The sequence below is a fragment of the Myotis yumanensis genome, unplaced genomic scaffold (assembly GCF_028538775.1).
Source record: "Myotis yumanensis isolate MYYU_CA2020_CCGP unplaced genomic scaffold, mMyoYum1.0.hap1 SCAF_1, whole genome shotgun sequence".
Classification (NCBI taxonomy): Eukaryota; Metazoa; Chordata; class Mammalia; order Chiroptera; family Vespertilionidae; genus Myotis; species Myotis yumanensis.
In genome coordinates, this window is record NW_027223752.1 from 102,030,418 (window position 1) to 102,057,689 (window position 27,272).

General features: G+C 43.5%; 1 long non-coding RNA gene across 1 annotated transcript; it reads right to left on the minus strand.

The window, feature by feature from the left end:
- Positions 1 to 1,340: 1,340 nt before the first annotated feature.
- LOC139004611 (uncharacterized) lies at positions 1,341 to 27,201 on the minus strand. Its single transcript, XR_011470476.1, has 3 exons — positions 26,925 to 27,201; positions 6,374 to 6,455; positions 1,341 to 1,547 (listed from the first exon to the last, which is right to left on the minus strand). It is a non-coding gene; the product is annotated as an uncharacterized lncRNA (long non-coding RNA).
- Between the last annotated feature and the right edge of the window lie 71 nt (positions 27,202 to 27,272).

Below are 27,272 nucleotides of genomic sequence, written 5' to 3' on the forward strand. Positions count from 1 at the left end.
TATCCTGGAAACATACCTTGCCAAAGGCAAGAATGTTGTCATTCCTGACCTATAGCTCAGACACCAGGGAATGGGTGCCATTATATAAGTTCAGGCAGGTGCCAGGGGCGAATGCAATTATCAGGGCTCAGTCAGGCCTGACAATTATGAGAAGCCACAAGAATGAAGAATTGCAACTTGATCTTTAAGCATGATTTCACATAATTTCCTTTGTCCTAAACTCTAGTAAACTCTGTGGTATATGCTGTATATAATAAACATGCTGCACCAGCTCAGGGTCACTGTCTCTCCATCTGAGAACAGTGTCCCACCTCCTCCCAGCTTTACCTAATGTCTCTGTGTCTGTATTTTTCTTTTTCTCAATCCCCAGTCGCCCCTACTCGGGACTCATTCACTCCCAAGCTGTGCTGGTTGCGGCCTGAGAACCCCCATTCCAGTCATTGTTTAATAACATGCTATTTAGCTTCCATGTGTTTAAATGTTTTGGGGTGTTTTTACTGTAGTTGATTTCTAATTTCATTCCACTGTGATCTGAGAAGATGCTTGATATGATTTCAATCTTCTTGAACTTGTAGAGACTTGTTTTGTATTCAAACATGTGGTCTATCTTTGTGAATGATCCATGTGCACTTGCAAAGAATGTATATTCTGCTGCTTTGGGGTGAAATGTACTATAAATGTCAATTAAATCTATCTTATCTATTGTGTCCTTTAGAATCACTGTTTCCTTTTAATTTTTTGGCTGAAAGATCTACTCAGTGAAGTCAGCAGGGTGTTAAAGTCTCCTACTATGACTGTATTGTTGTTGATCTCTCCATTAAAGTCCTCTAGAAGTTTTTTTTTTTATACATATATTTAGGTGCTCCTATTTTGGGTGCATATGTTTACCGGGTTATATCCTCTTGTTGGATCGACCCCTTTAGTATTATGTAGTGCCCTCTGTTCTCTTGTGATGGCCTTCATTTTGAAGTCTATTTTGTCAGATATGAATATTGCTACTCCAGCTTTTTCTTTTCTTTTCCATTTGCATGGAAAATTTTTCCATCCCTTCACTGTTATCCTGTGTGTGTCTTTTGTTTTGAGGTGGGTCTCTTGTAGACAGCATATAGTTAGGTCATGTTTTTATATCCATTCAGCAACCCTACACCTTTTGATCGGAGCATTTAATCCATTTGCATTTAAGGTTATTATGAATAGGCACTTAATTATTGCCATTTTAATTCTGTATGCCTAGGTTTCTCTATTTCTTCTTGTCATTACAGCAGTCCTTTTAGTATTTCTTTGCAATGCTGACTTGGTGGTAATGTACTCCTTTAGCCTTTTTTTTCAATCTGGGAAGCTCTTTATTTGACTGTCTATTTTGAATGATAGACTTGCTGGATATAGTAATCTTGGTTTCAGATCCTTTATTTTCATCACCTTTGTACTTCATGCCATTCCCTTCTGGCCTGTAGAGTTTCTGACGAGAAATCATGTGTCAGCCTTATGGGAGCTCCTTAATTGCCCCGACCTGCAGGGCACGCATCGTGGGTACTCCACACCAAATCCTGCAAAGGAATGAGAGGATAGGAGACGCGAAGAAATGGAGGCAAGACAAAGTTCTGATCAAGCCTCAATTTTATTTTTACAGCGGGTAGTATTTATGTTGTTCTAGAGGAGAGGGGTGGGCAAAGGCGGTCCATGGGCGGTAACCTATCATTAAGGATGTAACAGGCTTTGGAATGTCCCAGCTATGCGCTTATCAGCGGAGATGTAGCAGCTTATCAGCTGAGATGTAGCAGCTTTGTGCTAAGGGTGAGGGTATGTTATCTTTTAACTCCAGGCCAAACCGGGAGTTGGCTTGGAGGAGCCATAAACTTATTATGCTGTAAACTGGAGATGTATATGTGATTTATAATGGCTCCCAACACTTAATAGGTAAACTTTCTTTTTTCTTACTGCCTCTAATATTCTCTGTCTTTAATTTTTACAATTCCAATTATGCTGTGTCTGGGCATGGGCCTGTTTAGGCTCTTCTTGTTTGGGGTTCTCTGTGCCTCCTGAACTTGTGTGACTTTTTCCTTTACCAGATTAAGGAAGTTTTCTGCCATTATTTCTTCAAACAGGGTCTCTATCCCTTTTCTCTTTCTGCCTCTTTTGTTACAACTTCAATTCTAATATTGTTATGTTTCACGTTGTCCCATAGTTCCCTTAAGCTGTCCTCCTGTTTGATTGTTTTTTCTTTTTGGTTCTCTGATTGGTTTTTTTTTTAAGCTTGTCTTCTAATTCACTGAGTTGATCCTCAGCTTCCCCTAATCTGTTATGTATTTCTTTCAATGTATTCTTTATTTGTGCTATGTCATTCTTTATTTCTGTTTTCATAGTTACTATATCTTTTCTCATGTTGTTGAGCATCTTTACCATTATTTCTCTGAACTATTTTTCAGTTAAATTTATTTCTGCTTCTTTTATCTCTTCTTCTGGGGAATTCTCTTGTTCTTTCATTTGGGGGTTTCTTTGTCTCATTTTGGCTGCCTGTTTGGATTTGTGACTATGTATTAGGTAGATCCTCTACATCTCTCAATCTCTAGTGCAGGACAGTGTATAATACTGTTTCTGACTAATTAGATCTGGCAAAGACTCAAAACCTCCAGAGACTGCCTCTGCCTACATACTGATAGGGTCTGACTTGAATTGCCCCAGGTAATCATCCTCAGGTGTGGGGAGAGTTTTTTTCAACAGGGTGGGGCAGTTGCTTCTGCCTGGAGGCTGTTATTTTTAATCTCTTAAGTGGCCTCAGGGCAAGGTGTTTTCCAATAAGGTGGGTCAACTGTCTTTTCACCTGCTAGGCATATGTCTGTTTGGGAAAGATATCCTCTGCTGTGTGAGGGAATGATTCAGCATAGGAAACAGGGGATGCCTGCCTTCTAAGCTCTAACTCCTGAGTCCCTAGTCCTGGCTTCTGCTCACACAGCTTCAATCCACTCTGCCCTCACTCTGCAGGAGACAAGGTGGGTGGCTCCATAGGCAATTTTATGTGTTGGGTCTTTAAGAGGGTGCCTGAATTTCCTGCTGTCTTCCCTTGGCAGACAGCAACCCTGCTGCTTTTCACAGCCAGATGTTATGTTATCCTTCTCAGTTCTGGTGCTCTCTCTTGGGGGACCTACTTTGAGGATTAGATCCCAGAGTTTTCAGTGGCAACCCCCCACAGCTGGTATATCTCCCTGAAACATCAGTTGCTGTTTGTGGGCATCTGGCCAGCCCTTTTGCTACTCTTCCCCTGCTATCAGTGTCTATGTGGTTTCCAAATTCAGTCCTTGGGTATCAGGGTTCTCTCCAGCGAGTATTCCATTGATTATTCAGGAACTTTTTCAGTGCTTTAGTTATAATTCCAGTTTGTTCCTGGAAGCATGTCCGTGCAGCATCCACTTACTCTGCTGCCATTTTTAATCCTCTCTCCCTGATGGTTTTACAGCTCTGGCACTGGAACCCTGTGCTGACAGTTCTGATGTGGAGCTGGGACACCTTGCTCCTCAGCCAAGATATCCCTCCTGATTAAAAACATGTCACATGTGGGTGTTGGACTAGTCCATTCTGCACCTCCACCCTTCCTAACAGTCTTAATATGGTTTCTTCTTTAATTCTCTAGTTGTAAGGCTTCAATTCAGCCTGATTTCAAGTGGTTCTGAATGATGGTTGTTCTGCATTTTATAGTTTTTTTAAAAAAATATTTTTATTGATTTCAGAGAGGATGGGAGATAGAAACATTGATGAGAATAATTGATTGGCTGCATCCTGCATGGGGATTAAGCCTGCAACCTGGGCATATGCTCTTGACCAGAATTGAACCCAGGACCCTTCAGTCCAAAGGCCGATGCTCAATCTACTGAGCCAAACCAGGTAGGGCTTTAGTTATAGTTTTGATATAGTTGTGGGAGGAGGTGAGTACTGCGTTTACCTACACTGCCATCTTGGTTCCTCCACTCTTGGGGTCTTTATTCTCTAAGTAGTCATGATTGAGTCATTGGCCACTGATGGCCGATTCAACCTTAAGCCTCTCTCCCCACCCTGGAAGTCAGGAAATGGGGCTGAAAGTTCCAATCATCTAACCACATGGTTGGTCCTAAGAGTAACCATCTCCCACCTTTTGGTGGGGTCCAAAAGGTACTTCAACAACCCAAGAAACACCCTTGTTGCTCTCCTCAACAAGGAAATTCCCAGAGCTTTGTGAGTTGTGAGCCAGAAACCCTGGATGAAAGCCAAATATATTTCAGTCATCTGAACGACCATATATTTCTGATGTCATAATATTGCAAAAGGTCTTTCACATATCTCACTGAATTTTTAAAACTTTGTAAGATAAGATTATGCCTCTTTTATAGAATATACTGAAATTCAAAAACTGTATGTGTGCCCTGATCGGTTTGGCTCAGTGGATAGAGTGTCGGCCTGGGGACTGAATGGTCCTGGGTTCGATTCTGGTCAAGGGCATGTACCTTGGTTGTGGGCACATCCCCAGTAGGGGGTGTGCAGGAGGCAGCTAATTGGTATTTCTCTCTCCTCAATGTTTCTGACTCTCTGTCCCTCTCCCTTCCTCTCTGTAAAAAATCAGTAAAATATATTTTAAAAAAAACAAAAACAACAATAACAACAAAAAAAAACAACTGTTTGTGTTTTGGTCCAGGCATACCAGAGCTTCTTTTACTATGCTGTATTTTTTAATGAAAACTTATCTTAGTATGTTACTGCAACTTAAAAATAATCTGATCTAGCTATCTTTTTCTAGCCTTTTTTACAAAAGATTAGAGGTGGATATATAAAATTTTTTGTTAATCCTCACCAGAGAATAATTTTTCCACTGACTTTTTTTTTTTTTTTTTTAGAGAAAGTGGGAGGAATAGAGACAAACATCAATGTGAGAGAGACTCATCGATTATTTGCCTTCCACTCTCACCCCGACCAGGGCTGGGGATCGAGCCTGCAACCAAAGTACAAGCCCTTGACCAGAAACGAACCTGTGAACCTTCAATCTGTGGGGCAATGCTCTAACCACTGAGCAAAAATGGCTAGGGCGAGGTGGTTATATTTTAACTACATCTCAAAGGGTTTTGCTCATGTATATATTATACTGTATATAAAAAGACTGGTAACTTTCTGGAGTTATATTTGATAAAAATTTATTAAACAAAGTAATACAGCCAGTACCGGTTTGGCTCAGTGGATAGAGCGTCTGCCTGCGGACTGAAAGGTCCCAGGTTCGATTCCGGTCAAGGGCATGTACCTGGGTTGTGGACACATCCCCAGTAGGAAGTGTGCAGGAGGCAGCTGATTGATGTTGCTCTCTCATTGACGTTTCTAACTCTCTATCTCTCTCCCTTCCTCTCTGTAAAAAATCAATAAAATATATTAAAAAAACAAAACAAAAACAAAGTAATACATATTTTTATTGGGAAATTACTAACAATATAGATTTTGTATTTTACTTTTGTCAAAAGCAGAATATTTGCTTCAAAATAAGTGAAAGAGTAACCACACAGAAGCTTCATTTCTTTTTTTAAAATATATTTTTATTGATTTCAGTGAGGAAGAGAGAGGGAAAGAAAAATTGAAACACCATTGATCTGTTGCCTCCTGCACTCCCCCATTGGGGACCAAACTTGTCACCCGGGCATGTGCCCTGACAGGGAATTGAACCGTGACCTCCTGTTTCATAGGTTGGTACTCAACCACTGAGCCAAGATATTGAAAACCTATTTCAAGAAATAATGACAGGCCAAAACCGGTTTGGCTCGGTGGATAGAGCGTCGGCCTGCGGACTGAAAGGTCCCAGGTTCGATTCCGGTCAAGGGCATGTACCTGGGTTGCGGGCACATCCCCAGTAGGAGATATGCAGGAGGCAGCTGATCGATGTTTCTCTCTCATCGATGTTTCTAACTCTCTATCTCTCTCCCTTCCTCTCTGTAAAAAATCAATAAAATATATTAAAAAAAAAAAAAAGAAATAATGACAGAAAACTACCTGGTGAAAGAAATAGACTTACAAGTCCAGGAAGCACAGAGAGTCCCAAACAAAAGGAACCCAAAGAGGCCCACACCAAGGCCCACATCATAATTAAAATGTCAAGGGTTAAAGACAAAGAGAATCTTAAAAGCACCAACAGAAAAGCAGTTTGTTACCTACAAGGGAGCACCCATATGACTGCCAGCTTATTTCTCAACAGAAACTTTGCAGGCCAGAAGGGCATGGCAAGAAATATTCAAAGTGATGAATAGTAAGGACCTACAACCAAGATTACTCTACCCAGTAAAACTATTATTTAGAATTGAAAGTCAGATAAAGAGCTTCACAGACAAGAAAAAGCTAAAGGAGTTCATCATCACCAAACCAGTATTACATGAAATGTTTGAAGTGTAGTCTTTCTCCTCCTCTTCCTTCTCTTCCTCCTCACCTTCCTCCTTGTTCTTCCTTCTCCTCTTCTTAAAAAGAAGAAATAGAAGGGGAAAAAGATAAAAAAATATGAAATTAAAATGGAAAATACATATCTATCAACAATTGTATCTATAAATCAAAATAAATGAACAAGAAATCTAACAAACAAAATAAGCTACTGAATAAAATAGAATCAGAGGCATGGAAAAATGGAACAGACTGACGAATCTCAGAAGAAAGGGGGCGGGGGCTAGAAGAGCTTAGCCAAAGATCTTACATGCATATAAGCATTACCTATGGACACAGACAATAGGGTGGTGAAGGCTTGGGGCAGGGTAGGAACTGGATGGAGGGTGGTGTTGTGGGGGGGGGGGGGTGGCGGGCGGAGAAGGGGGACATCTGTAATACCCTCAACAATAAAGATTTAAAAAAAAACAAAAAAACCCTATTCTACATTTTTAGTATTTTATTCTTTAATTTTTAATATTTAGAGATGTGATTCACTAAGAATTTATTTTTAAGTATGATGTAAAGAGGGGATCTAATTTTGTCTTTACAACTGGTGGCTGGTTATTTCAACATAACTTCTTAAATATTCCATCAATTTACTAACTTAGAATATCTCCTTGAAAACACACTGATTTGTTATAACTGACTTTTGTACTCTTTAATGAAGTCCATATATTATTTGTTCCTTCCAATATCCGTAATATACATTTTAAATTAGTTTAGCTTTATAGTAAATTTTAACGTATGGGATTAGCTCCCCTTTATTATTATCTGTATTCATAATTTCATGTACTTGTAATTTCTTAGGTCGACACCATGCATTTTCATATTTTCAAGTGTTCTAGTTTTCCAATTTGTAACCTCAACTTTGTGTTATGATACAATAAGTATACAGTAGTGTCAATATAAGAAACACCCAAATATGTAAATATTTTTTAGAAGAGTTTATTTGATCCACTCATCTACTGATGGGTACTTGGGCTGTTTCTTAAGTATTATAAATTACATCCTATGAACATAGGGGTGCATATATTCTTTCTGAATGGTGTTTCGCGTTTCTTAGGATATATTCCTAGAAGTGGGATCACTGGGTCAAATGAAAGTTCCATTTTTAATTTTTTGAGGAAACTCCATACTGTTTTCCACAGTGGCTGCACCAGTCTGCATTCCCACCAGCAGAGCACAAGGGTTCCCTTTCTCCACATCCTCGCCAACACTTGTTGTTTGTTGATCACACCATTCTGAAAGGTGTGAGGAGATACCTCATTGTCATTCTAATTTGCAACTCTTGGATGATTAGTGACTGAGCTTTCCATATGTCTCTTGGCCTTCTGTATGTCCACATTGGAGAAGAGTCTTTTTAGTCCTTTCCCCATTTTTTAATTGAACTGTTTGTCTTTCTTTTGTTGTTTTTCTTATATAATTTGGAAATTAATACCTTACCAGATGTATCATTGGCAAATATTTTTTTCCTATGCAGTGGGCTCCTTTTCATTTTGTTAATGGTTTTGTGTGTGTGGTGTTTTGTTTTTTTACTGTGCAGAAGCTTTTTATTTTGATGTAGTCCCATTTGTTTATTTTCTCCTCAGTTTCCTTTGCCCTATGAGATGTAATGATGAATGGATAAAAAATCTGTGGTATATTTACACCATGGAATACAATGCAGCTATAAAAAAGAAGGGTCTCTTATCATTTGAGACAGCATGTAGGGACCTGGAGAGTATTATGCTAAGCAAAATAAGCCAATCAGAGAAAGAAAAGTATCATAGGATCTCACTCATATGTGGAACCTAATGAATAAAACAAAGTAATGAACAAAACAGATCCAGAGACAGAAGCATGGAACAGACTGACAAATTCCAGAGGGAAAGTAGGGGTGGGTGGTGGGTGGGGAGAGATTAATCGGGGGACTTATCTGCATATATGCATAGCCCATGAACCCAGACAATAGTGTGGTGAAGGCCTGGGAGGGGCAGGTATAGAGTAGAAGGGATCAATGGGGAAGAAAAGGGACATCTGTAATACTTTCAACAATAAAAATAAACTTAAAAAAACACACAAAGAAAAAGAGCTTATTTGAGACAAACTGACAACAATGCTGGGATGTAAGATTTCAAATGTTCCAAAGAATGACAGTTTTACAGTTTCCTTTATAAGTGTGGAATTAAGCAAGGAAGAAAAAAAAATTAAACGAAGGTGGGAGAAAGCAAGGTACAGGATAGTTAAGTTATATGCTCCCTTGATGGTCCTTTGCCCATTTGAGGGGTCTGGAAAAGAGAATTACTTATGGCATTGCAAGGTGTGTTAGCCTAGATCAGTGGTCGGCAAACTGCGGCTCAGGAGCCACATGCGGCTCTTTGGCCCCTTGAGTGTGGCTCTTCCACAAAATACCACGTGCGGACGCGCACGTACAGTGCGATTCAAACTTCGTGGCCCATGCACAGAAGTCGGTTTTCGGCCTGGGCGAGTCTATTTTGAAGAAGTGGCGTTAGAAGAAGTGGGGGGTGTCCGTCGGTCAGGTGATGGGAGACACGGCGCAGGTGGGCCATGGGATATGCAGCGCGGGGGAGGTGTGTAAATTGTAAGGAATTTAATTTTATCAATAAATAATATCGTTATTAAGTATGATATCAAGTTTTATTAAACGTACCTATAGTTTAACTAAGACTTAAAACTTTAAGTAAAGTTTATTAAGTTAATTTTAGGGAATGTTGTGAAGTGAAAGAAGATGTAGTGTCGAGGATTGAGAAAGGTATGTTGAGATGGTTTGGACATATAGAGAGGATGAACGAAAGGAGATAGACGAAACAAGTATACAAGACGAGTGTGGATGGGAGAGTTGGAAGGAGTCGACCTCAGCAAACGTACCTCAATCAGACTGAGGATGTTTTTAGCAAAGGCCAGCTTAGGAGTACCCTAATTAAGTTAATAACAATGTACCTACCTATATAGTTTAAGTTTAAAAAATTTGGCTCTCAAAAGAAATTTCAATTGTTGTACTGTTGATATTTGGCTCTGTTGACTAATGACTTTGCCGACCACTGGCCTAGATGCACAAAAACAATGGGCACCACTTGCTTAAAAACTTTTTACTAAAGTTACAGGCCTGGGGTGTGACTACCCACCATGACCTGCCCAGTTAGGAATTATAATCAGACTAGAGGCCCGGTGCATGAGATTCGTGCACTGGGGGGGCAGGGGTGGGGACTGAGCCCAGCCTGAGCCCTCTTGCAGTCCAGCATCCCTTGCTCCTTACCACCTGCCTGCAGTGGAGGCGGGAGAGGCTCCTGCCACCACTGCTATGCTCGTTAGTCAGAAGCCAGGCTTGCTGCTCCTTAGCGCTGCCTCGGAGGTGGAAGAGGCTCCCACCACTGCCACTGTGCTTGCCAGCCGTGACCCTGGCTTCTGAGTGGCACTCCCCCTGTGGGAGCACACTGACCACCAGGGGGCAGCTCCTGGGTTGAGCATCTGCCCCCTGGTGGTCAGTGTGCATCATAGTGACCAGTCATTCTGCCGTTTGGTCAATTTGCATATTAGTGTTTTATTATATAGAATCACTTTGTCACATTTGGTCACTGAACTATTGTATATCCCCCCCTTTCATCCACAAGTATTTTAAAAAATAGCAAGTTGTTCGTTTTTGGTTCATCTGTTCATTCATTCATCAAATATTTATCAAACATCAACTATGAGCCACATACTTGAGATATATCAGTGAGCAAAAGAAAGAATCCTGCCATAACCAGTTTGGCTCAGTGCATAGAGCGTCGGCCTGCAGACTGGGGGGTCCCAGGTTTGATTCCGGTCAGGGGCATGTACCTTGGTTGCGGGCACATCCCCGGTGGGGGGTGTGCAGGAGGCAGCTGATCGATGTTTCTAACTCTCTATCCCTCTTCCTTCCTCTCTGTAAAAAAATCAATAAAATATATATTTTTTTAAAAAAGAAAGAATCCTAACTTTGTGAAACTTACATTAGTAAGCAGCAAGCAATAGACACAATTAGTAAAATATACAGCATGCTAGAAGGTGACAAGTATTAATAGGTAAAATAAAACAGACAATAAGGGGAATCACGGGTAAAGGTGGAAGGGCTTCAATTTTAAATATGGTGATTTTAAAAAAACCCTGAGAAAGTGAAATTTGAGCAAGAACTTAAAGGAAATAAGGGAGTTAGCCAAATGGGCACATAGCAGAATGAAGAATAAACAGCTTGTGCAAAAGCCCTCCAGTGGTAGTATGCCAAGATCATTTGAAGGGTAAGGAGAACATTAGAGAAAGCAAGGACAGAGAATTGGAGATGAGGTCAGAGAGGAAGGAGTGGGGGCAAAGGCTGTAGGTTATGACTGTAGGTTTCACTATGAGTTATAAAAGGAGTCATTGTAAACTTCTAAGCAGACAACACAGGGATATTTATATTTTAAAAGCAACACTGGCTATTATGTTGAGCATAGACTATAGGGAGCAAGGGTAGAACCAGAGAGATCCAATAGTAGGCAACTAAGCAGTAATCTAGGTGAGGGATGATACTAGCTTGGATAAGAGTGGCAGTAATAGAGGAACTGAGAAGTAGTCCAGTTCTACTTCAAAGGTACAGTCAACAGAATTCCTTGATAGAATGTGTGGCTAAAAGAGAAAACTCAAGCTTCAGCAACATGAAGGACGGAATTAGCATCAGTAAAACTATAGAATGACTCCTGAACAGGATAAGGGTTGAAAATCAGGAATTTGCTTTTGAATGTTAAGTTTCAGATGTCCATTTGACCTCCAAATGGAGATATCAATAGAGAATATAGAATTTCAGGAAAGAAGGCTAGATATAAACTAGAAAGTTGTCAGTAAACAGATGGTTTTAAGTCATGAAACTAGTTAAGATCACTAAGATGTATATATGGAGAAAGAACTGAGCCCAGGGCACTCTAACATGAGATTAGGAAGAAGCATCAGAGCAGTAAAGGAGACATCAGTAATGTAGGGAGAAATTGTGATGTTCTGGAAATGAAGGCAGGGGCGGGGGGGAGTATATTATGGAGGAAGGAGTAAATCCACTGTGTCAAATGTCGCTGTAGGTTAAACAATCGTAGAATTAATAACTAACCTTTGGAATTACCGTACAGAGGGTATTAGTGATTTGACAAAAGCAGTTTTAGTGAAGGGGTGAAATCCTGACAGGACTAAGTTCAGGTGAGAATGACAAGGAAGGTATTTGAGACAAACATAGACTATTATTTCAAGAAACTGTGTTGCAAAAAGGAATAAGGAAATGGGACAGTTTCATTAGTAAAAATTTACCATTTCACTAATAAAAATTTTTTCTCCTAGGCTTCATCTCTCTCTCATGTTATTGCAAATTACATCTTTATACCTTGTGTGCCCAATGACACAGATTTATAACAATTGTTTTTGTAGTTATCTTTCAAATCACAAAAAAGAGTTACTAACAAAAAATACATTAACTCTGACTTTTTTATCTACCTATATAGTTACCATTAACAGTGTTGATTTCTTCATGGTACTGCCCAGTGTCCCTTCATTTCAGGCCGAAGGACTCCATTTGGTATTTTTTGTATGGCAGATCTTATAGTGACAAACAAATCATTTTTGTTTATCTGAGAACTAGAGGCCCGATGTATGAAAATTCGTGCAAGAATAGGCCTTCCTTCCCCCGGCTGCCGGTACTGGCTTCCCTCCTCCAGCTGCCAGCAGGCACCCAGGACCGGGGTTGGCTTCCCTTGGGCCGCACACAGGCATCTGGGACCAGGGCTGGCTTCTCTCTGGCCCTAGCTTCATCAGGAAGGACGTCCAGTCTAATTAGCATATTACCCTTTTATTATTACAGATCTCTTGTATGTAAGGACTTGGTTCTCTCAAAATTCTTTGTCAGCCCTAGCCGGTTTGGCTCAGTGGATAGAGCATCGGCCCACAGACTGAAGAGTCCTCGGTTTGATTCTGTTCAAGGGCACATGCCTGGGTTGCAGGCTCAATCCCCAGTAGGGGGTATGGAAGAGGCAGTTGATCAATTCTCTCTCATCATTGATATTTCTATTTCTCTCTCCCTCTCCCTTCCTCTCTGATATCAATAAAAAATATTTTTAAAAAATTGTCAATGACTTTTGACAGTTTGATTGTAATGTGTCTTGGTGTAGGTCTCTTTGAATTTAACATACTTGGAGATGGTTGAGCTTCTTAAACACCTGGACTCATGTCTTTTATCAAATTTGGGAAGTTTTTGACCATTATTTCTTCAAATTGTCTTTTCTTCCCCTATCTCTCCCCTCCTCCTTGGACACCCATCATGCAAAAATTAGTATACTTAATATTTTCCCACAGGTCTCTAAAGCTCTGTTCACTTTTTTTCCTTTCTGCATCTCAGATTGGGTGATCTTAATTGACTTAAGTCTGCTGATTCTTTCTTCTCACTGCTTTTGTTGAACCCCTCCAGTGAATTTTTAGTTTCAGTTGTCGTATTTTTCAACTGCAGAATTTCTATTTGGTTCCTTTTTACAATTTCAATCTCTTTATTGAGATTCCCTTATTTGGTGAGTCATTGTTTTTCTGATATATCCTTTAGCTCTTTGTCCATGATTTCATTTAACTCTTGCAACATCTTTAAAAGTGTTCATGGTAAAACTTTGTCTAATAAGGCCAATATATGTGTTCTTCATTAGAGTTTCTACTAATTTATTTCCTGTGTATGGGCCATACTTTCTTCTTTTTATGCCTGACTTGTAATTTTTTTGTTGAAAACTAGACATTTAAATTATTATACTGTGGCAAGTCTGGAAATAAGATTTTCATGCTCCCTAGTTTGTTGCTGCTCATTATGGTTGCTGTTGTCTGTTTACTAAATTTTCTAAAATAATTTTATAAACTCTCTATTACTGTGTGTGGCCATTGAAGTCTGTTTTGTTGGCTTAGTGTCCAGCTAGTGATTCATCAGAGATTACCTTAAATGCCTAGGACCAAAAAATAAAAATAAAAATTCCAATCTTTGACAGTGGGTTCTATGTATGTATTGGGCAAGCTACAAATCTACCTTACTTCCTATTTGAGCAGAGCCTGAAAGTTAGCCAGAGGTGAGTGTGTAGGGCTTTTTCAGGTCTTTTCTGAACATTTGCCCCACCCTTGGCATGCATGTGGCCTTTCAGATTCCCAGGAATATGTGAGAATTTTTAAAAGGCTTTATTCTCCAAAGTACCTCATACTTCAGTCTTCCCTCCGAGGCTTTTTGTTGTGTCTTTTGTTTGCTCCAATTGTTATTTCTCTCCACAGGTGGCAGCAGTTAATAACTTCCCCATAAAAATGTTTTTTTACAAATGCCCCCTGGGTAGTTGCCTCTGTGTCTTAGGGAAGTTCTGAGTTAGGCAAAATAAGAACAAGCTCTTTGCACCAGTCCTTCAGAGAGCCACCAGACATGTCAAAACAAACTACCATAATTCTTTGAGGACAAGATCCATTCTGCTCTATCTGGCACCAGGAATCTACATTAGAAATGCAGATTGTGGTCTTCAAAATTGTCACTGAACGGGGGATCATGAAATGGGGCCACAATAAGTTTAAATCGGGCCACAAAGCTCTTCTATGGAGATTCAACAAACTTTTTCTTCATTGTTTGTCTGGTTACTGTAATGTTTGATTAGTTTCTAGAGTTCACATAATCTTGATTCTAAATAAGTTTTGAAATTTATTTGCTCTTTATGTAGAGGGACATGTCCTTGGAGTTCCCAACTCACCATTTTTGTAAACATCACCTTCAAGGGACTGATTTTTAAGAACCTCAACATTTGGTAGTGAAGTAGAGGAGGATGGGTCTATAAAAAGAATTGAGGGGAGTTTTTAGAGAGGTAGGATGTAAACAAGGACTGTAATGTATTACAGAAGCCAAGAGAGAGGGATAATACAAAGAGAGTAACTACTGCTGTAAAATGTTCTAAGAACAAGCAGGAAAGAGACTGAAAAATATTGTGGATAATAGGTACATAGAAGTCAAAAAGTGACATCAAGACTATTTTTCAATGGGGTGAAATTGGTATATTAATCAGAACAATTCTTAAATGTGAGGAATTGTCCTACACATTGCAGTATGTTAGGTATCCTTGACTTTTGACAACTAAACACCAGTAGCACACCTCACTTGGTTATAACTAAAAATATACAATTCAAAACCAAAAATATACTGCCACACATTTCCAAATGCTCTGTGGAGAATCAGCACTGAAGAATTACTACCTTAGGAGCATCTATTTTGACAAAATATGAATAGAGGAGTGAATGAAACTAGAGTTGTCAGAGACGAGTCTTATTGGAAATCTGGCTGAAATGAAGAATGTGACAGCAGTAATGGGGTCAAGGAAGGTCTTTCTTTTTTCTTTTTTTGTCACAGGATTCAGACATATTTAGAAATAAATGAAAATGATCCAGATGAAAGGGAGGGTTTGAGTATACTAAGGAAAGGATAACTGATAGTAGTAAAGTAATTGAAGGAGTGGGAGAAAAGCGTAAGTGAAGGAAATAGCCTTACAGAGGCTTACCTCCTGTTTTGAAATAGTGACCTTAGGACAATGCAAATGTATTCTAGTTTCTCTGCTTCCTTCCTTGTCATATAGACTACTCTAAGCCCAGTAGCCAGTATCACTTCTCTGCTCATAATTCTATGGTTTCGCATCTCACTCAGAATAAAATCCAACTTTCTTATAACAGCCTATTTGAGCCTTCATAATCTGCTTCCCTACCTACTCCTTTAAACTATTTGACCTTTTCTATTATTTTCCACTATATTTCACCCATATAGCTTTCCGTGTTATTCTTTTTTATTTTATTTGTAATATAGTTTATTGATTTCAGAGAGAAGGGAGAGGGAGAGGAATAGGGACAATGATGAGAGAGAATCATTGATTGGCTGTTTCCTGTATGGCCCCTACTGGGGATGGAGCCTGGAATCCAGGCATGTGCCCTGACTGGGAATTGAACAGTGTGACTTCCTGGTTCATGGGTCGAAGCTCAATCACTGAGCCACATCAGATGCGCTCCTTATTATTCTTGAACATACCAGCACACTCCTACCTCCGGACATTTGCTTTTGCTGGTCCCTTTTGCAAGGAACCCTCCTCTCCAGACACCCATATAGCATGCTCCTTCATCACATTCTTTGCTTAAATGTCCCTTGCTTAATGTCCATGATATTACTACCTAATCCGCTACTTCCTATCACCTTCTATTCTTCTCCACAGCACTTAGTACTTTCTAAGTTACTACCACACCACTTATGCATATTATGCTTATCTTTTCCCACTAGTATATAAACTCCAGGAGGGTAGAGATTTTTTTGTTTGTATTGTTCGTTAATGTATCCCCAGCACATCCTGGGTACTCAATGAATTGTTGAGTAAATAGAGAGAAGGATAAGTTGAGTGTAAGATTTACATATTTGGAAGCAGGAATAAATTTCCATTTGGTGGCTTTAGTTTAGGAGAAAAGGGGTGAAGTTATCTGCTGACAAAAAAGGGGAAGTAGTCAAATAAGGGAGATAGGTTCAACAAAAGTAGACATTTGAAAAACTTGCTGAGTGGGTGAGAAAGTTGAGCAGTGGGTAACTTGCCTGGCTGTTCTGAGGTGAGGGTTCATTTTATTTAGGTGATCATATTTTAGTGGAATCCATCCATTCTATTGTTAAACAGTCTTCAGCAGCGTGTAGCTGCTTAGAGATACTAAAAAAGTGAACAGTTGGGTTAATTCTGGCTGGTTTTGCCAGACAGAGTCAAAGGGTTTAGGACAGCGATTTTTCAACCCTTTTCATCTCATGACACACATAAATTACTAACATTCTGTGGCACACCAAAAAATGCATTATATTTTTTGCCAACCTGACAAAAAAAATTGTTTTTCTTTATTTTTTTTTCTATCACTATTTATCCTCCCTATACCTTCTTCTTCTACCTCCACCCACTCCCAGGAATAATACTTATTCATTCACACCAGATGGCTATTGTTGTGTTGGCTGTTGTCATTTTTTAATTTGACAATCTAAGAGAAAAGAGGTCAGTGCCCCTGAGTAAATAGTCAGGTATTGCATATTTTAAAATTTTTGTGGCACACCAGTTGAAAATTGATAGTTTAGCATATCGTACTCTTTCTTGGCTGCACTTTAGTGTCTATTACTTGGAGGAACCTTATATTGATACTAGAGGCCCAGTGCACAAAATTCGTGCACAGGTAGGGTCCCTAGGCCTGTCTGGTGATCAGGACCGATCAGGTTCCCCGCCTCCCCCTTCCCTTGCTGCCTGCGTTCCGCCACCGTGCTCCCCCCCCCCCCCGCCCCCGCCCCTCTACCTGCCCCTTCCCTTGCCACCTGCGTGCTGCCACCACATAGTTCCCTGCCTCCTCCTTCCCTCGAGCTCCCTCGGCATCCTGATGCCACAGCTGGTAGCCCGCCATGTTCCACACCACCCCCTGATGGTCAGCGCATGTCATAGTGAACGATCAAACTTCCGAGGGGACACTTTGCATATTAGCCTTATATATATATATAGATGGTGCTTTATTCCCCTATAGGACTTTATTCCCCTTTTCTAAATAGTGATTTCTGTTGAAGTTTTCCCATTTTTCCCACACAGTGAATGAAAGCTTCACATTATAAATCTGAGAACAACAAGGTCTTCTTTCAGTTATGTATTGTAGTTAAAATATAAACTTCAGAAGAGCAGAGACCAAGTGAATTTGATTAATACTAGGATATTACTCCCTAGTAATATGCTTTCTTTGAATGAGTGATAACCACCAGTAGTGAAACATACATGTGTCAGGTGCTAAAATATTTATATAATTTATTATTTACAGACAGCCCTATGTCCTATCAAGCCAATTTTAGATACAAGGAAGCACAATTTCTGAGATTTTAGTAATCTGCTTGTCAATGATGTAGCCAAAGGTCTACATTATGTCATGCTGATTCCAAAATTCATGATTTTAATTAGTATACTATGCCGAGTTTTAGAGGAGGTGAAGGACAAGGAAAAAAGAGACAAATAAAAGAGGTAAGTAAAATTTTCAGGAATACATCCTTATTCTTTACCCTTTTGAAATTCCACCAAACCTTTTTAAGTACTTTTTACAACTAGAGGTTGAAGACTTCACTTTTTGATTCTTCTTCCAACAATAGGATCATGTTAAAATCAGGATCACCTACAAACTATGGGCTAAAAGTCCCCGCCCCACAACCCCCATTGGTTGATATGTGTTAATCTATTGGTAGAAATATGGGTCTTTTGCTCTTTAAAAACCTGATTTCACTCGTTAGAAATAAAAATGGTCTCCTTAAGATGTTATATATACGCAAATTTATGTACTTTTTTCAAATGTTATCTGATACAATACATATTCATCTGTATTAGGAATAACCCAGCTTTCCCCCATTGTATTTGTGACAACAGGACTGGATTTATAGTTCTATTCTTTTAGAAAGCAAGCAGAAATAGAACCATATACTTTTTTTCTCATAAGCATTACAATATTTGCTATTTTCTTTGTATATATTTTTGTAGGCAAATATCCTTTCATTCAACAAATATTTAACTGATATGTCACACAGAGCTTTCATTCTAGGGGCAGATAACCGATAAACCATATACATAACATGTTATGTAGCAAACTGTATAAGAAAAATAGAGCAGGGTAAAGGAGAGAGGGTAGTCAGGTTCCATTTATACAGTCCTCAGAGGAAACACCTGATCAGTATTGGTTTGAGGGGGAAAAAAATTAAGAGTTTGGTTTTGGATATATTAAGTCTGTGATGCCAGTGTTTAGGACAAAGATGTGGGCTGGAGATTCAAATGGGGATTTCAGTTAGCCAAAGGTCTGGATGGATTGCCTAGGAAGAGAGAACAGAGAGAGGAGAAGCAGTCCAAATTGTAAGATTTGAATTCTGGGGCATTCCAGCATTTAGAGCAGCAGTTCTCAACCTGTGGGTCGAGACCCCTTTGGGGGTCAAACGACCCTTTCACAGGGGTCACCTAAGACCATCCTACATATCAGATATTTACATTACGATTCATAACAGTCGCAAAATTAGTTATGAAGTAGCAACAAAAATAATTTTATGGTTGGGTCACAACATGAGGAACTGTATTTAAAGGGCCAGAAGGTTGAGAGCCACTGATTTAGAGGCTAGAAAATGAGGAAGAACCAGCAAGGAAACTAAGAAATAGAAGAGAAGCAAGAGGAAAGGCTGCTGTTGATCTTATGCAGTTTTAATGGAGTGTGAGTTCAAGAGAGTAGTAGAAGCGGAGATGAAGTTTTTCTGTAGAGGAGAGCAGATCACAGCAATGGGGTAATATCTGAAGGGAGATACAGGTCAAGATTTTTTTTTTAAACAAAAGGTAATTATTAAAACACTAATAACACCAGGGTGGTAGCCCGGTGCATAGATTCGTGAACACTGAAAATAAATTAATTAGAAGAAATATTTTAATATCGCTACCTGCCCTTTCTCTATAATAGAAGTGTCAACCAAACTCACGATCGACAATGACAGATGGAAATACACGCATGTGATTGGCACCAGTGAGAGCTTTATATGTATCGTGCATACGCTAGTCAACTTAGCCTTTTATATATATAGAATAAACTTGCTTAATTAGACCTGATTTCTGATGTAGCTAAATTTTTTCCAGCTCAGTGAAGCACCCCAACTTCTCTTTCAGGTAATTGTCAGCAACACAGTGGTAAATATCAACACGAAGCAGATTATTATTGTAGATCATGCAGGGGAAACAAAGGATAAAATATTTAACTGCAGCAGTGTTTTGACTATATTCTGCGCAGTGAGAAAACCTGAAGTCATTTTCAAGGTCCAGCATTTCTTATTTCTTTTCAGTCGGGTCAAGTTTCTAAACTTTCTAAATCTCCGCTTTCCAGTTAATGAAAAGAAAATAGGATCCTACCAAGCCTCCAGGACTTCTGTGAGGATCAAATGAGATGAGGCTGGGAAAACGCTTCACAGACATTTGGTTAAAGTGTAAAATGTTTGCACCTGGCTATAAAGCAAGTCGTGTTCCTGGGCTGAAGAAACTGCAAGGAGGCTAGTGGCTAGGGAGAGGAAGCCGGGTGTTGCTATGTGATGTCATTACCGGGCTGGGCTATGGGCCACATTTTGTGCCATGGGGTTTCGGCAGCATCAGCTACGATTTGGTGGAGTGTCGCTCAGGGGTGATGGTGGGGCCTGTGTCCCACTTGGGGGAAGCTGAGTGTTGCTTTGTGGGTGCTAGGTTTGTAGTGCCACTTATTGTTAAATGGCCTGTTGCTAGGGAGAGGAAGCCGGGTGTTGCTACATGACATCATTACCACAGCCACTGGTTCCAGGCTGGGCTGGGCTGTAGGCCACATTTTGCACCACAGGGTCTTGGCAGCATTGGCTGCAATTTGGTGGGGTATCACCCAGGGTGGTGGCAGGGGGAGGGGGGAGCCGAGTGTTGCTTGGTTGGTGCATGGTCTGCAGTGCTGTTTCTCTGTAAATGGCCAGTACATGTCATGGAAACTCCTGTGTCGAGTGTCTGCTGCCTGGTGGTCACTGTGCATCATAGCGACCAGTTGGATGGCTGGACACTTAGCATATTAGCCTTTTATATATATACTAGAGGCCCGGTGCACAAAAATTTGTGCACTCGGGGGGGGGGGGGTCCCTCAGCCCGGCCTGTGCCCTCTCGCAGTCTGGGACCCCTCGGGAGATAATGACCTGCTGGCTTAGGCCTGCTCCTGAGTGGCAGAGGGCACGCCCAATCCCTAGGTGCAGCCCCTGGTCGGGCTCAGAGCAGGGCCGATTGGGGAGTTGGGGCGCCGCCCCCTGTCATGCACAGAGCAGGGCGGATGGGGAGGTTGCGATGCCACCCCTAGTCACGCTCAGGGTAGGGCAGATTGGGGGGTTGGGGCACCACCCCGTCACACTCAAGGCAGGGTCGATGGGGAGGTTGCGGCGCCATCCCCTGTCACGCACAGAGCAGGGCCGATCAGGGGGTTGGGGAGCTCCCCCCTGTCACTCACAGAGCAGGGCCCATCAGGGGTTTGGGGAGCTCCCCCCTGTCATGCACAGAGTAGGGCCAATAGGGGAGTTGGGGCACCGCCCCCTGTCACACACAGAGCAGGGCCGATCAGGGGGTTGGGGCGCCGCCACTGTCACACTCAGGGCAGGGCCGATGGGGAGGTATGGCTCTACCCCGTCTCACATAGAGCAGGGCCCGTGAGGGGGGGTTGGGGCACCGCCCCCTGTCACACACAGAGCCGCAGGGCCATCAGGGGGTTTGGGCACTGCCCCCTGTCACGCTGATCCCGGTGCCGGGAGGCCTCGCAGCTCTGCTGATCCCGCCCGGCCGGGTCACAGATCCGGGTCCCAGACCGCAGACAGCCTTGCCCGCTGCCGCCTGCCTTCAGTATGCAAATTAGCCGCCATCTTGTTGCTTCAGGGTGGGGTCCCCACTGGGGTGCCTGGCCAGTCTGGGTGAGGGGCTGAGGGCCGTTTTCAGGCTGGCAGGCGACTGAAGCTCCAAACCTCACCTTTTCTTCTTTTTTTTTTATTCTGGCATTTATTTACCTTCTATGGCTGTCACTGGAGCTGAGAGCCGGCTTTCTCTCTGAGGCTCGGCTGAAAGCAGGTTTCTGGCCTTTGTTTTCTGTATTCGAAACAATGTTGCGACTCCAGCTCTGAGATCCCGGCTGACTGACAGGAGGTTTCTGGGCTTTTGTTTATCTTCTATAAATGTTACTATGTTTCCAACTGAAGCTCAGAGGCCGGTGGGGAACGTTGGAGTCCTCTGTCACTGAAGGAAGCTAGCCTCCCTGTTCGCATCAGCTGCCTGGCTGCCGGCCGCCATCTTGGCTGACAGTTACTTTGTATATACTCACTGATTAGCCAATGGGAAGGGTAGCGGTCGTACGCCAATTACCATGTTTCTCTTTTATTAGTGTAGATATAGACTAGAGGCCCGGTGCACAAAAATTTGTGAACTGGCGGGGGGGGGGGGGGTGTCCCTCAGCTTCACTTGTGCCCTCTCACAGTCTGGGACCCCTCAGGAGATAACGACGTGCTGGCTTAGGCCTGCTCCCAGGTGGCAGAGGGCAGGCCCAATCCCTAGGTGCAGCCCCTGGTTGGGCTCAGAGCAGGGCCGATTGGGGGGTTGGGGCGCCGCCCCCGTCACACTCAAGGCAGGGTCGATGGGGAGGTTGCCGCACCACCCCCTGTCACGCACAGAGCAGGGCCCATCAGGGGGGTTGGGGCTCCGCCCCCTGTCACCCACAGAGAAGGGCCGATCAGGGGGTTGGGGAGCTCCCCCCTGTCATGCATAGAGTAGGGCCGATAGGGGAGTTGGGGCACCGCCCCGTCACCCACAGAGCAGGGCCGATCAGGGGGTTGGGGCACTTCCCCCGTCACACTCAGGGCAGGGCTGATGGGGAGGTTGGGGCGCCCCACCCTGTCACACACAGAGCAAGGCTGATCAGGGGGTTGGGGAACTCCCCCCTATCAGGCACAGAGCAGGGCTGATCAGGGGTTTGGGGCGCCTTCCCCTGTCATGAACAGAGCAGGGTGGATAGGGAGGTTGTGGCCCCGCCCCGTCACACACAGAGCCGCAGGGTGATCAGCGGGTTTGGGCTCTGCCCCCCGTCACGCTGCTCCAGGGAACAGGAGGCCTTGCTGCTCCGCTGATCCCGGTGATAGGAGGCCTCACTGCTCCGTTGATCCCAGTGCTGGGAGGCCTCGTGGCTCCGCTGATACCGGTGCCGGGAGGCCTCGGGGCTCCGTTGATCCCGGTGCCAGGAGGCCTCACGGCTCCGCTGATCCCGGGGCATGAGGCCTCGTGGCTCCGCTGATCCCGGGTTCGGGAGGCCTTGCGGCTTCGCTGATTCCGTTGCTGGGAGGCATATTACCCTTTTACTATATAGGATAGAGGCCTGGTGCACGGGTGGGGGCTGGCTGGTTTGCCCTGAATGGTGTCCTGGATCAGGGTGGGGATCCCCCCTGGGGTGCCTGGCCAGCCTGGGTGAGGGGCTGATGGCTGTTTGTAGCTGGTCACACCACCTTCAGGGTGGGGGTCCCCACTGGGGTGCCTGGCCAGCCTGGGTGAGGGGATGATGGTTGTGTGCAGCTGGTCACACCCCCTTCAGGGTGGGAGTCCCCCCTGGGGTGCCTGGCCAGCTTGGGTGAGGGGATGATGGCTGTTTGCAGCTGGACACACCCCTTCAGGGTGGGGGTCCTCACTGGGGTGCCTGGCCAGTCTGGGTGAGGGGCTGAGGGCCGTTTTCAGGCTGGCGGGCGACTGAAGCTCCAAACCTCTCCTTTTTTACTTTTTTTTTTTATTCTTGGATTTATTTACCTTCTATGGCTGTCACTGGAACTGAGAGCCGGCTTTCTCTCTGAGGCTCGGCTCCAGCTCTGAGACCTCGGCTGCTGAAAGCAGGTATCTGGTTTGTTTGGGTTCTATAATCGAAAGACTGTTTCAACTCCAGCTCTGAGGCCCGGCTGGCTGAAAGCAGGTTTCTGGGGTTTTGTTTAGCTTCTATATTTGTTACAATGTTTCTTAAACTGCAAGCTCAGAGGCCAGCAGCGGCAGGCGGGGAACGTTGGCTTTCTCTGTCACTGAAGCAAGCAAGCCTCCTATTCACTTCAAGCTGCCTGGCTGCCAGCCGCCATCTTGGTGGCAGTTAATTTGCATATCGCCCTGATTAGCTAATGGGAAGGGTAGCGGAGGTACGGTTAATTACCATGTTTCTCTATTATTAGAGAGGACTAGAGGCCTGTTGCATGAAAAGATTCATGCAATAGGCCTTCCCTTCCCCTGGCTTCCGGCACTGGTTTTCCTCCGGCATCCGGGACCCAGGCCTTCGCTCCAGCCAGAGCCGCCTTCAGTCTTCGCTGCTCCGGCCAGAGCTGCCTTCAAGCCTTCGCTGTTGCGGCCGGAGCCGCCTTCAAGCCTTCACTGCTGTGGCCGGAGCTCCTTTAAGCCTTCGTTGCTCCGGCTGGAGCCGCCTTCAGTCTTTGCTCCGCCGCTTCATGCCTATGTACGCAAATTAACCGCAATCTTTGTTGGTGGTTAATTTGCATATCTTGCTGATTAGTCTATGGGAGGCATAGTGAAGGTATGGTCAATTACCATGTTTGTCTATTATTAGATAGGATGTTTATAAGCCAACAGAGGTGATCCAGTTCATAGAGAAAAAAATTCATAAGGAAAGCAGACAATCCCAACATTAAAATGGAACTCAGTGCAAAAGTGGCAAGTTTGAACTTAGGAAATTTGACAGTTTACCCAATTACTGTAGAGCATAGTGTATTTAATGTAAGAAGGCGTGGAGGCAGGACTGTTATTTCTTCTATTTTTCTAGACAGGTAAGAAAGATAATAACTTATGATTGAGGAGAAGGCATGTATAGTCAGGAAAATGTTAAGCAGCTGCCTAAGAGGGCAGGGGAAGTGGACTAGGGAAATTAGGCTGAGGGGGGTGAAAGTACAAGGAGCTCACTTCAGAGTTAGCATGACCATGTGTTTTCCCTCCAGCCAAGTTAACTGCTCTGAAGCAAGCATACAATGAATTTACCAGGACTGCGGTTTGGCAGGTAAAATGAAGGAAAGAGAGAATTGAAGGTACAGTGGGGCCTTGACTTACGAGTGTCCTGACTAACGAGTTTTTTCAGATACGAGCCGTCTCTTGGCTGATTTTTTGCTTTGAGTTGCGAGCTAAAATTCAGGTTACGAGCCAGCTTCAGATACCCCACCGCTAGTTGGCGCAGCAAACGTCACAGTGAACGCCACAACATCAGCCCAGCATCACATGCCTCACTCGTTCATTTCTTGATTTGACATACGAGTAATTTGAGTTACAAGCTCCATCACGGAACAAATTAAACTCGTAAGTCAAGGCCCCACTGTATTTGCAAAGGAGGATTTAAAACAGATAATGGAATCTACGGTAGGCAATGAGATGAGTTTTTAAAAATGGGTGTAACATTTAAATGTCTACTTTAGTAAACAGTCAATTCTCATAATTTGAGGTAATCTATACTAACAATAGAGGAATACGCAAAATGTTTGGGATGCTGTCACAGTAACAGTAACGACTGAACAGCAGGCTGCGTGGGGTGACCAGGCCGGCAGGGGGGGTTAGTGAGGGATGACCAAACAATTGAGCACCAGGCTGTGTGGGGAGATCAGGCTGGCAGGGAGGTTAGTGAGGGACGACCAAATGATTGAACAGCAGGCTGCATGGGGCGACCAGCTGGCAGGGGGGTAGTGGGGGGCGACCAGGCCGGCAGGGGGGCAGTTGGGGGCAACCAGGCCGGCAGGGGCGGCAGTGAGGGGCAACCAGGCTGGGGGTGGGGGCAGTTAGGGGCGACCAGGCCAGCAAAGGGGGACAGTTGGAGGCGATCAGGCTGGTAGGGAGGGTAGTAAGGGGCAACCAGGCTGGTGGGGGGCGGGGGGCAGTTGGGGGTGACCAGGCTGGCAGGCAGAGGCAGTTAGGGGTGATCAGGCTGGCGGGGGGAGGGAGGGGGCAGTTAGGGGCAATCAGGCAGACAGGCAGGTGAGCAGTTAGGAGCCAGCGGTCCCGGTTTGTGAGAGGGATGTCTGATTGCCCGTTGACATCCCCCAAGGTGACCTGGATTAAAGAGGGTGCAGGCTGAGCTAAGGGGACCCCTACCCACCCCATGCACAAATTTTGTGCACCGGGCCTCTAGTATTCTATAAAACCACAATAGAAACTGAATTGCTCTTAGGGGAAATACAGGATTAGTTACCTGACTCTAGTCACATTTTTATCAATCAATTAGTACATAATCTTGTTTTATGTGTTTCTGCTTAGACAGCTTATTTAACATATATTGTTGATTTGTTAACATTGAATTCATTGTTAAGAGCACTAGTAAGCACTGAAGGGAGCTTATCTAAGATGTGTTTTCTCCACAAGGCACAGCACAGCCTTCCTGTGTTTAGGAATGAATACCAGACATCACTTTAGCACTATGCTAAACAACAAAATCACCAATAAAAAGTACAAAAAAATGTGAAAAACATGGCACTATATATATTGTAAAAAGCACATTTGTTTTCAGTATGAGAGGTAAAACAATAAGGCTGTGTAGCCTTGTGCAACCTCATCTGAAAATGTGTCAGGCAAGTTAAATTTTTTGCCACTCTGCACACGTCTATGAATGCTGCATGTATTGATTTTGGGTTTCCAAACAAACGTTAGTGAGTAGTTGAACTCGCAAACAGAGAATCTGTGAATAATGAGGAACTGTTTCCTCCATAGCTCAGCCCAGTTTTGTTGCTTTTGATCAAATGGTATGTATCAATGTCAGCAGACATCTGATTATCAAACAAGAAACACATTTTGCTGCCAGTTTTCAAAAAGTTTCTGCATAAGGTTTATATATACATTACTTTTTATGCTCCTATAATCTCCTCTCCTGTCTTCAATGCATTTGTTAAAAATTACACATAAGACTCTTTGTTTTTCTCATTTCAGTCATTGGCAGTTTTTTCTTTACTGACAGCTTAAGTGGGCATTAAGTAGGCTTTTACTAATACTCACAAACAGCCATTATCTTAACATTTGGCTGGTGGATGTGACAAAGTTATGTATCTTATTCAATACATTGTGATCTCATTCTATCTCTTCATTAGGTCCTGCAATAATGTAACTTGTTGGAACCCAGATAAATCAGTTACTTTTTTATATTGTTTTTTGGAGGGGTCTTGTTTCCTCTGATTTGTTTACTATCTTGCTTTTTTCTTCTATGAAAATAGTTGTATATTTACTTCATGTGTATTACAATTCTTTTTAAAACAGTATTTTTTTTATTGATTCCAGAGAGGCAAGGAGACAGGGAGAGTGACAGAAACATGAGAGAATCATTGATTGGCTGCCTCCTGAACGCCCCCTACTGGGGATCAAGGCCGCCACCCAGGCACGACCTCCGGTTCATAGGTCATGCTCCAACACTGAACCACACTGGGAGGGCTGACAATCCTTTTTTAAATTACAGTTGCAAAAGGAGTTTAAGAGCAGAAAAAAAATCACCTGAGTATCACCACCCTAAAATAAAGCTTAACTTTTTAGTATATTTGACTTTTCCCCTCCCTATAGCGTTGCCAGTGTTGCTATTGTGCCTGTAACAATCTGTAAAATTCAATTTGTAACAATTTCATTTAACCCAACCTACGCTTTGATTCACACCCTGAACCTCCAAATGACCTAGGAAAAATGGGAATAAAGAAAAGGGTGGATTGGGCACGGCTGGGGCTGAAAAACCTTAACCAAGGATGATTGGGCTCAACACTTTTCTCCCCTAAAGCTCCAGGCTCATCCACGTTTTAATTTACTGCCCCAGCGGCGGCTCCTGCTCCGTCTCAGAACAGCCGCCTTACATCTCGCAGGCACGCGGCCATGTCGTCTTCCGCACAATAGCCCTAAATCCTCCACCTCTGTCGCTCCTCACTTGGAAAGCTCGCTTCTGAGGATGTGACTTACTTCTAACCAGCGGCGCGGAGCTCCAAGCGGCCCCGGCCCGTCGCAGGCCGGCGGCGCGCTAAGCATCCGGTTTGAGGCGGGTGCCCAGGTCCGGTTCCGGGCACAGGGCCCAAGGGAGCGGTCGCGCGCTGCCCACCACCCCGAGGGCAGCTCCCGTCGCGGCTCGCTGAGGAAGCTCCGGGGTCACAGTCCGCCCGTCGCCCACCGAGGGCTTGGCGACCACCCCGCCCAGCCCGGAAGGGCGGGAGCCGGCGGCCCGAGCGCTCCCCCAGGGCGCCCTCCCCTCTCCTCCGCCCCTGTCTCGGCGCACGCGCAGTAGCCCAGCCTCCCGTACTTAGTCCGAGATGG